The sequence below is a fragment of the Sander vitreus genome, chromosome 23 (genome assembly GCF_031162955.1).
Source record: "Sander vitreus isolate 19-12246 chromosome 23, sanVit1, whole genome shotgun sequence".
In the NCBI taxonomy this organism is placed as follows: Eukaryota; Metazoa; Chordata; class Actinopteri; order Perciformes; family Percidae; genus Sander; species Sander vitreus.
Window position 1 is genome coordinate 1,367,074 of NC_135877.1, and position 15,632 is coordinate 1,382,705.

Genomic DNA, 15,632 nt, shown 5'->3' on the forward strand with positions numbered 1-15,632 from the left:
TGTGTAATCATTCTGATGATAAAATAGCAAGCATTAACAACATGGGAGCATGGCGTGACCTTTAAACAGTAGCTGGGGAGAGGCCATCATGCATCTCAAGCAGATTGCTCAGGACTTAATTGCTTAGGCTGAGACTCTCATTAGCCTCTTTGTGCCTCTCACGTAATCGTTGATTGTGTACTGGAGACTTGCAGTGATGATCACTCAAAACAGAAAAATACTTGCGGTGCGTCGAGGGGGACGAGTAGGTCAGAAGTTGCAAAGAATACATAGATCTTGCTTTGATGGCAGCTAGGAAATGCATAGCTTTAATGGAAGACTTCCAAACCCCCAGCAGTAGTCCACTGGTGGAATGATCGCTCAAGCTACTTTGTTATGGACAGCATTTATTATAAGAGTAAAGGCAGAACCTCCGACTTCTTGAAGATATGGCAATCTCATAGATAATTTTACTTTACGAATTTTTACATTAATGTTAAGGACTATGACAACAGTGTTATCTGAGTGCATTTGTTGTGTTGTTTGATCTGTTTGTTGTGTTTGTTTGTTGTTTTGTGTTTTTATTTATTTATTTATTTTGTTTTATTATGCTAAAGTTAGCCATGGCGTTCCACAAGGCTCAGTGCTTGGACCAATTATATTCACCTTACGTATGCTTCCTCTATGCAATATTATTAGGAAACACTCCATTAACTTTCACTGTTATGCGGATGATACCCAATTAGATTATCAACTAGAGTCTAGACCTACTCTATCTGTAAAGTGTCTTGAGATAGCTCTTGTTATGATTTGATACTATGAATAAAATTTAATTTAATTGTCTGGCAATGTGGAATTTGATGGTGGGCCTTGATTCCTGTATCCAAACGATGGCACGAGTAGGCAGCCTTTCATATCTCTTTTCCATTTGAGACTACAAACAAGTTATATTAACTAATTAATTTAGTTTGATTACAGACTGTAAAGAAAGATCGGCGACGCGTCTCCACTTTCTACCATTGTACAAAAGTGAAGCAAAACTTAACGGATATGGGTGATGCCATCTTGTAATGTTTGGAGCCAGAGTCTGCACAGTAGTGATCGGGCGGTGGAGTCGCGGTAACTTCCGCCCATATATTCGCACGACCAATCACTATTGTCAATCATGACGTTTTACTTATTTTTTAGAGAATCAAATAAACATAAAAAAAAACACATGAACAAACCAGTATGAACAGAACTACCTTATCTTTGGCAAAAAAATATTTGACTTTGGCGCCTGGGTAGCTCACCTGGTAGAGCGTACGCCCGTATACAGAGGCTCAGTCATTGCTACAGTGGCCGTGAGTTCGGTTCCAATCTCCGCCCCTTTGCTGCATGTCATTCACAATGTCTTCCATTCAATGTCTAAAGCTGTCCTGTCAGAAATAAAGGCCTAAAAATGCCACAAAAAAATCCTTAAAAAACAAAATTATTTGATGTGTTTGGTTTTTTAGTGTGGCCCCCATCCTTTAACATGGAGGGGGTTGGGACTCATGACTACACTGCAGCCAGCCACAAGGGGGCGATCCAGATGTTTTGGCTTTACACACAGTCTATGCATCTGAGTTTGAATTTCTTAAATTTTTTTATGTAAAGCTGCACCAATCAATATTTTTATATCAAATGACTGCGTCAAATGTGAAAGATGTTACTTATAATGAGAATTATCACCTACTCTTCAGAGCTATTAGCTTCTTTTAAAGTGCCCATATTATGCTTTTTGGCTTTTTCCCTTTCCTTTATTGTGTTATATATCTTTTTTGTGCATGTTATAGGTTTACAAAGTGAAAAAGCCCAAAGTCCCCCCCCAAAGGGACTTACCATCTCCAACAGAAAACACTGTTCACAAACTGCTCCAAACAGCTCTGTTGTAGTCCAGCCTTTACTTCAGAGACAAACGTGGTCACTTTGGAACACACGTTATAATGCTCGCCTAGCTTCTAGCATGGCACGCCCTCATACTCTGCTTCTGACTGGCTAGTAGTCCTTACCTAGGTACTGTCAGGGCACGCCCTCATACTCTGCTTCTGACTGGCTAGTAGTCCTTACCTAGGTACTGTCAGGGCCCTCATACTCTGCTTCTGACTGGGTAGTTGTCCTTACCTAGGTACTGTCAGGGCACGCCCTCATACTCTGCTTCTGACTGGGTAGTTGTCCTTACCTAGGTACTGTCAGGGCACGCCCTCATACTCTGCTTCTGACTGGGTAGTTGTCCTTACCTAGGTACTGTCAGGGCACACCCTCATACTCTGCTTCTGAGTGGCTAGTAGTCCTTACCTAGGTACTGTCAGGGCACGCCCTCATACTCTGCTTCTGACTGGCTAGTAGTCCTTACCTAGGTACTGTCAGGGCACGCCCTCATACTCTGCTTCTGACTGGCTAGATCCTTGCATACTCTGCTTCTGACTGGCTAGTAGTCCTTACCTAGGTACTGTCAGGGACACGCCCTCATACTCTGCTTCTGACTGGCTAGTAGTCCTTACCTAGGTACTGTCAGGGCACGCCCTCATACTCTGCTTCTGACTGGCTAGTAGTCCTTACCTAGGTACTGTCAGGGCACGCCCTCATACTCTGCTTCTGACTGGCTAGTAGTCCTTACCTAGGTACTGTCAGGGCACGCCCTCATACTCTGCTTCTGACTGGCTAGTAGTCCTTACCTAGGTACTGTCAGGGCACGCCCTCATACTCTGCTTCTGACTGGCTAGTAGTCCTTACCTAGGTACTGTCAGGGCACGCCCTCATACTCTGCTTCTGACTGGGTAGTTGTCCTTACCTAGGTACTGTCAGGGCACGCCCTCATACTCTGCTTCTGACTGGCTAGTTGTCCTTACCTAGGTACTGTCAGGGCACGCCCTCATACTCTGCTTCTGACTGGCTAGTAGTCCTTACCTAGGTACTGTCAGGGCACGCCCTCATACTCTGCTTCTGACTGGGTAGTTGTCCTTACCTAGGTACTGTCAGGGCACGCCCTCATACTCTGCTTCTGACTGGCTAGTTGTCCTTACCTAGGTACTGCACATGTGAGAGGTCTCACTCTGTAGCTAAAACAGAGAGCTCAACACACAGGGTGAAAAGAGGAGCTGCAGCAATGTGCAGTGCAACAAAAATATAGTGTTTTTTGAAAATTAAACCATGTAAACCTATTCTGATATAACCTCTAAATACAATTATGAACCTTTAAATGAGCATAATATGAGCATTTTAACACATTTCCTTAATTTCCAGCCGCAGCAGGGAGATTATTTGAGGGTTAGAGTTAGAGACAAGCTAGGGAGTACAAAATCCCTATACCCATGGAATAAGTATCACCTGGGGACCTCGTGTGATTTAGAAATTACCCCCCGACAACTGAGTTTCTTGTAGTGCATTCGCATGGGATAAGCAAAGCCTGCTTTTACTCAAATTTACTGACATATCTGTACCCCGAGAGTTGGCTATCCGGAGGCACGCGGAGCACAGCCAGGGTGAGGCCGTATCATCACCCACACAGCATCACCCACACAGCATCACCGTCAGCCCTCTGACGAAGCTGCGGGGAGCGCGTCGACTTGGGGAAGGAGGTCTCCGGTCAGCAGTGGTTCAGACTAGGTTGGTCATAAAAGGCGGTGTCCGCAGCCCCCGCGATCCCATATCTGTCTTCGCGAGAGGGATAAAAAGGTGCACAATAAACATAAACCTTGATAAAATCATACGACGGTGATATGGTAGGTAATTTGTGGAGAAAATGTTTACTTGAAAAATTACAGACATGGCCGATTCACATGGGATTAAGATCACAGACATCCTCCGTAATTATTACAAATGACTAGAGGTCATACTAGTCCCGTGTGAATAGGGCTCAAGCCACATTTTCCCTATAATTGGCGGGCACCAAAACAGAGCTTACACTAAAGTGAATATTGAACTTCAATTCATCAGTTAGACACAAACTCAACCTCAAAATAATGATGGTGTTGCTCCATATCTGCAGGATGTATAAATAGGCGTTTACCAACACTTAGCCAGAACAACTTCCTAAAGCTTGTTCTGCCGATCCCAAATGGCCAACAAATACTGTATATGAACGTCGGGTTAAACATCAACAACATGGCACATCCCCAACACAAAAAAGGGTAGCAGATTTCTTAATGTAGGCCTAATTGTATTTTAATGTTATTGTAGAAGTTATCTGCTGTAGTTATGGCTGATACTGGGGCAGGACCACCACAGGAAAGAAGGAAATGAAACCAAGAACAACTAAAAGATAAAAGGGAAAGGGAAAGACGACAGGGCAAACCCTGAGTCTATCTCAGGCATTCTGCATACTACATGCTACATGTTGGCCAAATCAATACATACTGCTAGTGTAGTATGCATATTTGAATACAGCCTCTGTCTATGTCTCTTAACTCCATGTATTTAACAGAATCATAAAGATATAATTGGATCCAGCCTAGCAGGTGCAGGAGAGTCACGCAGCGCCTGTTCACACCCACACAGTCCTGAGAGAAGGTCTGATTAGAGAGAAGAGGAGAGAACACCTGTGTAAGTGGATAATGACTGTGTAGGAACTTTACTTTCCGCCTTGTATATACTGGGCAGGACAGAAACACACAAGGTGGAAAAGGCTGCTCATTTCCTGTGTGTTACTATTTCCCTAGTCTATGTCCACGACGTTCCCCTTCCGGCATTGTTCAGGTGCTGTCAAAAATTCCGCTGGATGTCCCTCTTTTCGCCCGGATGTCCGTCCCCTTCCTCTTTCTTTGTGTTGGCATTCTAACCTCTAAACCAATAAGTGTTTGACGTTCAAAATTTCTATTTTGCTCAAAAGTGGAGATCTGAACCCCCTCAATGTTGAACCCAAAGTTACACCCTCATGGAAATGTGAGTTTTAAATCATATACTACATATAAAATGGCCAGATTTTTAGTATGTTTGATCCAAACCAGCTCACATGATTAAAAATAGCGCCTGCTAGGTGCGCCTGCTCTGCTTGCTCCATTGCTCAGGCACCCATGAGTACAATGCGAAAGGCTTCAAGAGCTAATTGTTATGTGTAACTGTTGAATCATATCAGTCATTTTGTCCTCGGCATAACTTTACAAACACTGTCTATCAGGCCACTACAGCATTGCAAGCAATCACTGTTTCTGATATTCCTTAATTTGACCATTTGTTTTTTGGTACCTTCAGTGCACATCTATCAAGTAAATCATCACACACACACACACACACACACAGACACACACACACACGCACACGCACGCACACACACACACACACACACACACACACACACACACACACACACACACACACACACACAGGCGAGGACCATGGAGCAGAAGAGGCCTTCCTGTAACAATAAAGTCAGCTAGATAGACCACGGACAGTCGGTATCGACCCATCCTTGAGTTTTAGTTGGGAATTCTGGTTTGTACTGATCCTCGCCGAGAAATTGTTTTCCAGTTGTGGAGACATTTCAGTCAAAAATAAAGTTAATCCCCTGGGTCTTCACATTCTCAGATGATGGGAGTACAAATACTTTTGTGTTGGTTCTTGCAGCCAACGACAGAAAAAGTAGTGTGCTTTGCTCATACCTTCTACTTTTCTACTTTTCATCTAACCCTAACCCTAGACTAAGTTGTTTGACACATTTTCTGATAGATGGAGCAGGAGAAGAGACAGAGGATGGCCTTTTCTTTCTTTTAAAAAGCCAATACTTCAAACTAAAAAGCTATTAATTCTTGCTGGATTGTAATGACCTTAGTCACACGTGGGTTTTTGTGAGGCTAATTGTTGTTACACTCACTGGTAAAGGTTAAAAAAAAGTTAGTCATCTCTTCTTAAATCTTTTTTTTCTGCTTTCCTTTAATTCAATTCTTTTTAAACACCCAACTGTTCTATCCCCCCCATTTTCACCTATTAAATGATGCAGGGAATGAGGCTTGTGACCGGGAGGTTGTCGGTTCAATCCCCAGACCGACAGGATAAAATCTGGGTGGGGAAAGTGAAAGAGCAGCGCTTGTCCCTCCCTCATTACTACCACTGAGGTAACCTTGAGCAAGGTCCTTAACCTTCAACCGCTCCAGTGGAGCTGCTCAGTGGCCAGCAGATCAGACTGTGGTAGTACTGGGCAGCTTCCAGGTATGAATGTGATCAGATCAGACTGTGGTAGTACTGGGCAGCTTCCAGTATGAATGTGGTCAGATCAGACTGTGGTAGTACTGGGCAGCTTCCAGGTATGAATGTGGTCAGATCAGACTGTGGTAGTACTGGGCAGCTTCCAGGTATGAATGTGGTCAGATCAGACTGTGGTAGTACTGGGCAGCTTCCAGGTATGAATGTGATCAGATCAGACTGTGGTGGTACTGGGGCAGCTTCCAGGTATGAATGTGATCAGATCAGACTGTGGTAGTACTGGGCGGCTGGGTATGAGATGTGAGTCTATGATCAGACTGTCGATTGAGTACTGGGCAGCTTCAGTATGAATGTGATCAGATCAGACTGTGGTAGTACTGGGCAGCTTCCAGGTATGAATGTGATCAGATCAGACTGTGGTAGTACTGGGCAGCTTCCAGGTATGGATATGATCAGATCAGACTGGTACGTGGTATGAATGTGATCAGATCAGACTGTGGTAGTACTGGACAGCTTCCAGTATGAATGTGGTCAGATCCAGGTATGAATGTGGTCAGATCAGACTGTGGTAGTACTGGGCAGCTTCCAGGTATGAATGTGGTCAGATCAGACTGTGGTTGTACTGGGCAGCTTCCAGTATGAATGTGATCAGATCAGACTGTGGTAGTACTGGGCAGCTTCCAGGTATGAATGTGATCAGATCAGACTGTGGTGGTACTGGGCAGCTTCCAGGTATGAATGTGATCAGATCAGACTGTGTTAGTACTGGGCAGCTTCCAGTATGAATGTGATCAGATCAGACTGTGTTAGTACTGGGCAGCTTCCAGTATGAATGTGGTCAGATCAGACTGTGGTAGTACTGGGCAGCTTCCAGGTATGAATGTGATCAGATCAGACTGTGGTAGTACTGGGCAGCTTCCAGGTATGAATGTGATCAGATCAGACTGTGGTAGTACTGGGCAGCTTCCAGGTATGAATGTGATCAGATCAGACTGTGGTAGTACTGGGCAGCTTCCAGGTATGAATGTGATCAGATCAGACTGTGGTGGTACTGGGCAGCTTCCAGGTATGAATGTGATCAGATCAGACTGTGGTAGTACTGGGCAGCTTCCAGTATGAATGTGATCAGATCAGACTGTGGTAGTACTGGGCAGCTTCCAGGTATGAATGTGATCAGATCAGACTGTGGTAGTACTGGGCAGCTTCCAGGTATGAATGTGATCAGATCAGACTGTGGTAGTACTGGGCAGCTTCCAGGTATGAATGTGATCAGATCAGACTGTGGTAGTACTGGGCAGCTTCCAGGTATGAATGTGATCAGATCAGACTGTGGTAGTACTGGGCAGCTTCCAGGTATGAATGTGGTCAGATCAGACTGTGGTAGTACTGGGCAGCTTCCAGGTATGAATGTGATCAGATCAGACTGTGGTAGTACTGGGCAGCTTCCAGGTATGAATGTGATCAGATCAGACTGTAGTAGTACTGGGCAGCTTCCAGGTATGAATGTGGTCAGATCAGACTGTGGTAGTACTGGGCAGCTTCCAGTATGAATGTGGTCAGATCAGACTGTGGTAGTACTGGGCAGCTTCCAGTATGAATGTGGTCAGATCAGACTGTGGTTGTACTGGGCAGCTTCCAGGTATGAATGTGATCAGATCAGACTGTGATAGTACTGGGCAGCTTCTAGGTATGAATGTGATCAGATCAGACTGTGGTAGTACTGGGCAGCTTCCAGTATGAATGTGATCAGATCAGACTGTGGTAGTACTGGGCAGCTTCCAGGTATGAATGTGGTCAGATCAGACTGTGGTAGTACTGGGCAGCTTCCAGTATGAATGTGGTCAGATCAGACTGTGGTAGTACTGGGCAGCTTCCAGGTATGAATGTGGTCAGATCAGACTGTGGTAGTACTGGGCAGCTTCCAGTATGAATGTGGTCAGATCAGACTGTGGTAGTACTGGGCAGCTTCCAGTATGAATGTAGAACTGTGTGAATGTGATCAGGGTGTTCCTGCAAAAGAGAGGCTTCCTCTCAGTGAACCTTCCCTGAATAAATAAAGGTTAAAAAGGGTTAAAGGGTCTTCTCCAATGATCCTCTGAGCCAATCCCAAAAAGTCTCCCCACACTGAGGTGTCTTTGGGAAGCACTAACTAAAAACCCGCATTTATAAATCATGATTTTTTTCTTAAAAGTCTATTGTGCTGGTATTTTCTCCAGATCTGCTTAATTCATCTGGGAAATAACTATTTTTTTCCTGTTCCCGCCACAAAAGTTCCTCCTCAAAAACACACTCGAGGAAATTGTTCTTCGTTTGAAATGTGCTTTTCAGAGGAAGACTGACTGATTTGTGCCTTTGAGGATCAAACTTCAAGAGACTGTAGATGTAAGCACAGGAAGTTTTGAGATAGAAGAGGCTCTGGCACATCCTCTGATAAAAGATTTAAGTGTTGATGTTCAGAGAAAGGCCTCTGGAAACATTCTTTTCCACTTCATCTATTAGAGAGAATCAACTCTTACCGTCCAAGGAAATGTCTTACTCTACAATCTTCATTATCCAACAAAGTTTGAGGTTGTTTCTTACTTGCAGAGTGCCAGATTTCTCTGCTTTGGCAGAAGTCGGCAGTAGTCACGGGGACAACTTCCTGAGACACCTTGCTCTTTTCCAATTGTATTTACATGGACCTTAGCAAAGGTCAGATTTATTCCCTCTCTCAGTACTGCTCTGGTCTCAGATGCAAAGCCTGCTAAAGTCTCCAAGTTTTAACCTCAATTTGACTGTTGATTTTATTGAAAATTCACTCTTTCTTTCCATTTCCCTTTCACATTGGCTTTTATTTGGTACTGCATTACAATACTTCATACTTTTCTTGTTTCTTTCTCTCTCCTGATGCCTTTAAAACAGGTTTCTTATTACTGTTTCTCCCTGTTTCTTTGTATGTCTGAGGCTTTCTTTGGATTGCATGAACTTTCTCTTGTAACCAAAGCAAGAGAGAAGTGTGATAGAGCTGGAAAAACTCTGGTCTAACCAGCATTCCCCCTGTTTTCGCCCCCAAACCCTCAGGCTGCCTGGACAGAGGTGGTGATTAGTGGCTAAAAAAGGGAGGAAACAGAAACCACTTATCCTTACAAATTGCTTTCCAATCTGTTCAGCTGATTTACAGATAGCTGCTGATGACAACAGTCCCATTCGACGACAATGCAGGAGCATTACCCACTATTGCCTATAGTCCAACATAGCCAGCAGAAGGCTACACTCACTCTTCAATCCATGTGGTAACACATGCATCCGCTGCTAGGAACGGCAGTGGGTCTTGCCAGAAACAGTCTCACAAAGTCACACAACCAGTGTCCATCCCCTGGTAGAGTTGGCAGTTCTACTGATTGATTGATTTGTTCTCCTCTTTAGCTGTCATTGATGCTCTACTCCTACTCTATATTGACACAATCATTTCTGGTATTGTTTAGGTGGCGCCGGAAATTCCACCAACTGTCCCTAATTTACGGCTGGAAGTCCCTCACCTTCCTCTTTCTCTGTGTTGGCGTTCTAACCTCCGGTGGATTTCTGAGGACTATGGTTACCTGCTCCTCAGATCTCTGCAGGGTAAATCCAGACAGCTAGCTAGACTATCTGTCCAATCTGAGGTTTCTGTTGCATGACTAAAACTACTTTTGAACGTATACATGTTCCACCAAAACCAGTTCCTTCCTGAGGCTATTTTGCAGAGGCATTGTGGCTCCGCCCAAGACGATTGTGATTGGTTTAAAGAAATGGTAATAAACCAGAGCATGTTTTTCTCCCATACCAGAATGTTGTGTGGACTAGCCAGACCCTCCTCCACAGCGCTGCGGAGGAAGGTCTGGCAATGCATGACTGTTCTACCCCTAACCCTAAAAGAACATCTCCTTCAAATATGCCAGCTCGGGTTATGGCTGATTCCATTAGCAAAATGTAACCTTCTTGAAGGTGTTGAAGTTCAGGATATAGCACAAAAGATAACAACAATGCGCTATTGATTCTGGTTGTCTCTTGCCTCCTAAAACAGTAACTCCAGTTAAGTAATTTGTAGCCAAATCTAGCCGTCATGTAGTGTTAGTTTGGGTCATTGAGAAGTCATGTAGTGTAAGGGGCATATAAACATGCATGTAGCAATTGCTACTTGGCTAACCTTATTACCAGACAAGAATGTTTGCCACGATTCTGCAAAACCCCAAATTATGTTCAAGGACAATTATTTTTTCCATGTATGCCGAAGTTTTTCAAATTCATGCTTTATATACAACACATACAGTATACTGTACATAAATGTCATAATACATAAATATATGTCTCAGAAGACTGGACTGGAGAAAAGATGCCCTACTCAGGTATAGCTTGGGCATCCCATATTTTTAAGAGGAAAAGGAGAGCCTTTCACTTTTTTTTTAGGCCTTTATTCAACAGGACAGCTGAAGACATGAAAGGGGAGAGAGAGGGGGGTATGACGTGCAGCAAAGGGCTGCAGGTTGGAGTTGAACCCGGGCCCACTGCGTCAATGAGTAAACCTCTATATATGTGCGCCCGCTCTACCAACTGAGCTATCTGGGCGCCCAGCCCTTCACTTTTTAACTGCTCAAAATGTCTTAGTTGTCCATATTTGAATCAATATCATATAAAATAATGACTAATGCAGTATTAGAAATATAATTGCACAATATAAACCTTATTTATTTTATGTTTATAGTTATAATGCTATGATTACCATCATTATTATTAGTAGTAGTATTAGTATTAATAGTATGTTATACCACTATATTATTATGTCAGTTTTACTATTATTATATACTGTTTTATTAACTATTCTTATTTTATTATTTACTGTATTATACTACTATATACTATTTATTATTTATTTAGTTTTTATTTATTGGATTATTTACATGTGACACACACTCAACCAGGTGAGCTACAAAAATGCCCCATACTATTTTTTTTTAATTTTATTATTAACCTTATATTATATTATTACTACTATAATATTATAATATACTCATACTACACCTAATTCTATTCATAAACTATTAATTTATAATATGCTATACAGCTGTACTATACATCTCACTTTATACTATATCACACTTACACATATTTATACTGTACTGTTTTTATTTTTTACCATATCATGTAAATATGTTGTACTGTACCCCACGAACATAAAAACCAGGCGTGTGCACGGTATCTGCATGAAGGAGCATTTCTGTTCCGCGTTCATGTGTTTACGCTGCATAATTATCTAGCCTCTTGATTATCGGTCCATGTGTTGGTATTAATTAATTATTAATTAGGCTGTTATTGCATATCATTTAGGTTTTCCTCCATGAACCAACACCTAATGATCACATAACAGATGTGGACGCGCAACGCGCATTCATTGGTTTATTTCACTCATTTACTTTTATGGATTTTATGGAAATTCAGTTAAAATTTGCAGGATATCAAGGCGTAGTCGGGGTGGAGAGGGGTTGCAGTTCGGTGGGCTGGGGATCTCGTCGCTGCTTTTTGCAGATGATGTGGTCCTGATGGCATCATCGGCCTGTGACCTTCAGCACTCACTGGATCGGTTCGCAGCCGAGTGTGAAGCGTCTGGGATGAGGATCAGCGCCTTTAAATCGGAGGCCATGGTTCTCAGCAGGAAACCGAGGGAGTGCCTTCTCCAGGTAGGGAATGAGTCCTTACCCCAAGTGAAGGAGTTCAAGTACCTTGGGGTCTTGTTCGCGAGTGAGGGGACAATGGAGCGGGAGATTGCGTCACAGCAGGTGCGGTATTACATTCAATTTATCGCACCGTTATGACGAAAAGAGAGCTGAGCCAGAAGGCAAAGCTCTCAATCTACCGGTCAGCTTTTTGTTCCTACCTCACCTATGGTCATGAAGGCTGGGTCATGACCGAAAGAACAAGATCCAGGGTACAAAGCGGCGAAATGGGTTTCCTCAGGAGGGTGGCTGGTGTCTCCCTTAGAGATAGGGTGAGAAGCTCAGTTATCCGTGAGGAGCTCGGAGTAGAGCCGCTGCTCCCTTTGCTTCGAAAAGGAGCCAGTTGAGGTGGTTCGGGCATCTGGTAAGGATGCCCCCTGGGCGCCTCCCTAGGGAGGTGTTCCAGGCACGTCCAGCTGGGAGGAGGCCTCGGGGGAGACCCAGGACTAGGTGGAGGGATTATATCTCTGGGCCCGGGAAAGGGAAGTTTGGGGTCCCCTGCTGGAGCTGCTACCCCCGCGACCCGACCCCGGATAAGCGGATGAAGATGGAAGATGGATGGAATGGAAGGTCGCTGGAAGTAGGGGAGTAGGAAGTAGCAAGGCAAAATAAGAACTTAAGATCATCTTGGAATGGGATCACACCAGCCGCAACGCAAAAACAGGCCACGGGCATGAAGTGTGTGAGCAATGACCCCCTCCATACTTCCTACCCCCATACTTTTGGCGCTCTTGCACGGACCACACCCATCTTTGAACTCAGTGTTTATTTTGATCTCAACTACACACCTGTAAAGTTTCGTGACTGCATCTTGCACGGAATATCACCTGACTACTCCTTTAAAACTCAGCTGCGTGGGTGCTGGTAGCTGTAAGGGCTTAAAGCGTAACTCTCGCCAAAATGCAACCTAGGGTCTTTTTGTGATGTACCCGAGTCAAACTTTCGTTTAAAAGCATATTTAGGACGGAATCGCCACTTTTAAGATTTACCGTATTTTCGTTTTTGGGTCAAATGGCCTTTTGAATGGGAGTGCTAGGGGCACTTTGATGCTAGCCTCAAAATAGCTATTTTTAAAACACTAAGAAGGCTCGACACAACATGAGACTTTGCTCCAAGTATCACCAGGGGCTCTACACATGAACGAAAGCATTGACAACATTGTTTGTGTACCCAGAGTTTACTAAAAAGAAAGGTTTTGAACAACTCACGTTAGCTGTTGTTCTTCCGGTCTCCGTCTATCGAGCCAGTCAAACATAGTCGAGGGAGGAGAGTAAAGATGGAAAGCTCCAAAAGCTTAGTTCCATATAAATGCACGGATTATTCGTTGTTTTGATTAGAAAGAACAAATTAGTAATTTGATGACATCAATCAGTAATATAAAGGCAGTAATTCTGTTATCTGATGGCCCAAATTATGATGATAAATGATGAGTTGAGGTTAGTCAGGACAGAATGTTACTTGTATGCATCACATGTTGAGTGCATGACTATATGGCACAAAGCCTGCATTTTTCCATAGCCTGCTTCATTTTGTTAATGCTGTCCCCCAAAATAACACTGCCTGAAAAGTGAAAGGACTTATTTCCAACATGACACCTCTTCCAGTTCACTTGACATACTTTTAACTTGATTATGCATTGCAGTATTTTATTCTGTTTGTTCTATAATAGGTCATTATCAACCAGATTTGGTCTTTCATTTAAAAAATGCAATTTTTAAAAATGTACTTATTTCCAACATGAAGCCTCTTCTATTTGTTAATTGTGCGGTGTTCTAGTGGGGTAATAGGTAGTCTCATATTGCCAGACCTATCTCCACAGCGCTGCGAAGGAAGGTCTGGCTAGCAACGATGCCTCCGCAAAATAGCCTCGGGAAAGGAACTTGTCCTGGTGGCTAGCTAGCTGTCTGGATTTACCCTGCAGAGATCTGAGGAGCAGTTAACCATAGTCCTCACAAATCCACCAGAGGTTAAAACGCCAACACAGAGACAGAGGACGGGGACGGACATCCAGCCATAAATTAGGGACATCCGGCGAAACCAACAAACAAAACAATCGAAACGAAACAATCCCGTACATTAAACTTCATCGATATAGACTAGGTAATAGTAAGTAAGTAAGTAAGTAACACTTTATTTATATAGTACTTTTAAAAACACACAGTTACAAAGTGCCTCACACACACATGCACAATACATATGAAGAAATAAATAAAAAGTGAGTTAGTTATTAGATGAGTTACAAAATACAAATTAAATTTAAAATACAACATAAAATGGGCGCAGCCCTTTACACAAAGGCTAAAGAATAAAGGTGGGGTTTTTAAAAGATGCTTAAAACAGTCCTGAGATTCAGCAGACCTGGAAGACTGAGGGAGAAGTTTGGAGCTAAAATGGCAAAGGCACGATCACCTTTGGTCTTGTAGTTGGAGCAAGGAATGGATAAAAGACCAAGGTTTGAGGATCTGAGTGGGTGTGTAGTGGAGTGAGGAACAAGGGGGGAAAGGTCATGTAATGTTTGAAGGTAATTAACAGGATCTTATACTGTTTTCTGAATTTTACCGGAAGCCAGTGAAGGGATGCAAGGATAGGTGTGATATGAGACCGGCGACTTGTACTGGTTAATAGTCTTTCAGCCCCATTTTGTACAAGTTGTAACGACGTAGAGCAGCTTGACTGAGGCATGAGTAGAGGGAGTTACAGTATTCAACATGATAATATGAGCTATTTAAGATATGACAGTGCCTGAACATTGAGGGCTTTTCTAGGTCAGGAGGATTTTTAATGAAAAAAGGCAGTCCTTGGATTTAAATGGAGCATGTGACTTTTACGTGGGAGACCACTGTTCATTTGCTGTTTTTTACTGACAGTCAACCTTCGTTTCCTAACCTCAACCATGTAGCTTTTGTCCTGCTGATACTGCCTGATAGAAGACGGGGCAACAATAATCAGAGCAGTATTATATTCCACAATTTTTTTTAAATGTTTATGAAAAGCAGTTGCATATATAACAGAGCCACGGAGAGCAGGAATACCAGTTTAAATGAGTTTCTGAGATGTCAACTGAAAGTTTGAGACATTTGAACTGAACTTCTTAGTCTTCAAGTAGCTCATTTCAGATCATAAAAGAAGGCAGCTGCTCCGCTCAAATTTCATAATTATTTAATGGGTTATGGGCCTAATGATGCCTTCTTAACAGGATGAACGATTGCATTTTTTAAATGAAAGACCAAATCTGGTTGATAATGACCTATTATAGAACAAACAGAATAAAATACTGCAATGCATAATCAAGTTAAAAGTATGCCAAGTGAACTGGAAGAGGTGTCATGTTGGAAATAAGTCCTTTCACTTTTCAGGCAGTGTTATTTTGGGGGACAGCATTAACAAAATGAAGCAGGCTATGGACAAATGCATTATGTATTATATGGCCATGTACTAACGTGTGATGCAAAGAAGGAACATTCTGTCCTGACTAACCTAAAGTCATCATTTATCATCATAATTTGTGCCATCAGCAAACAGAATCACTTGCCTTACATTACTGATACCAAATTACTAATTTGTTCTCTCTAATCACTTCTCCCTCATTTAAACCCTTACAGCTACTTGCACCCACGCAGCTGAGTTTTAAAGGATTAGTCTGGTGATATTGTTCTCATTAACAACAAATCCCACACAGAGAGCCAAAACAGTGAACGTATCTACTAACAGGTATTGTGTGCAGGGCTTGACATTCACGTTTTTGCTCACCAGCCACTGTGG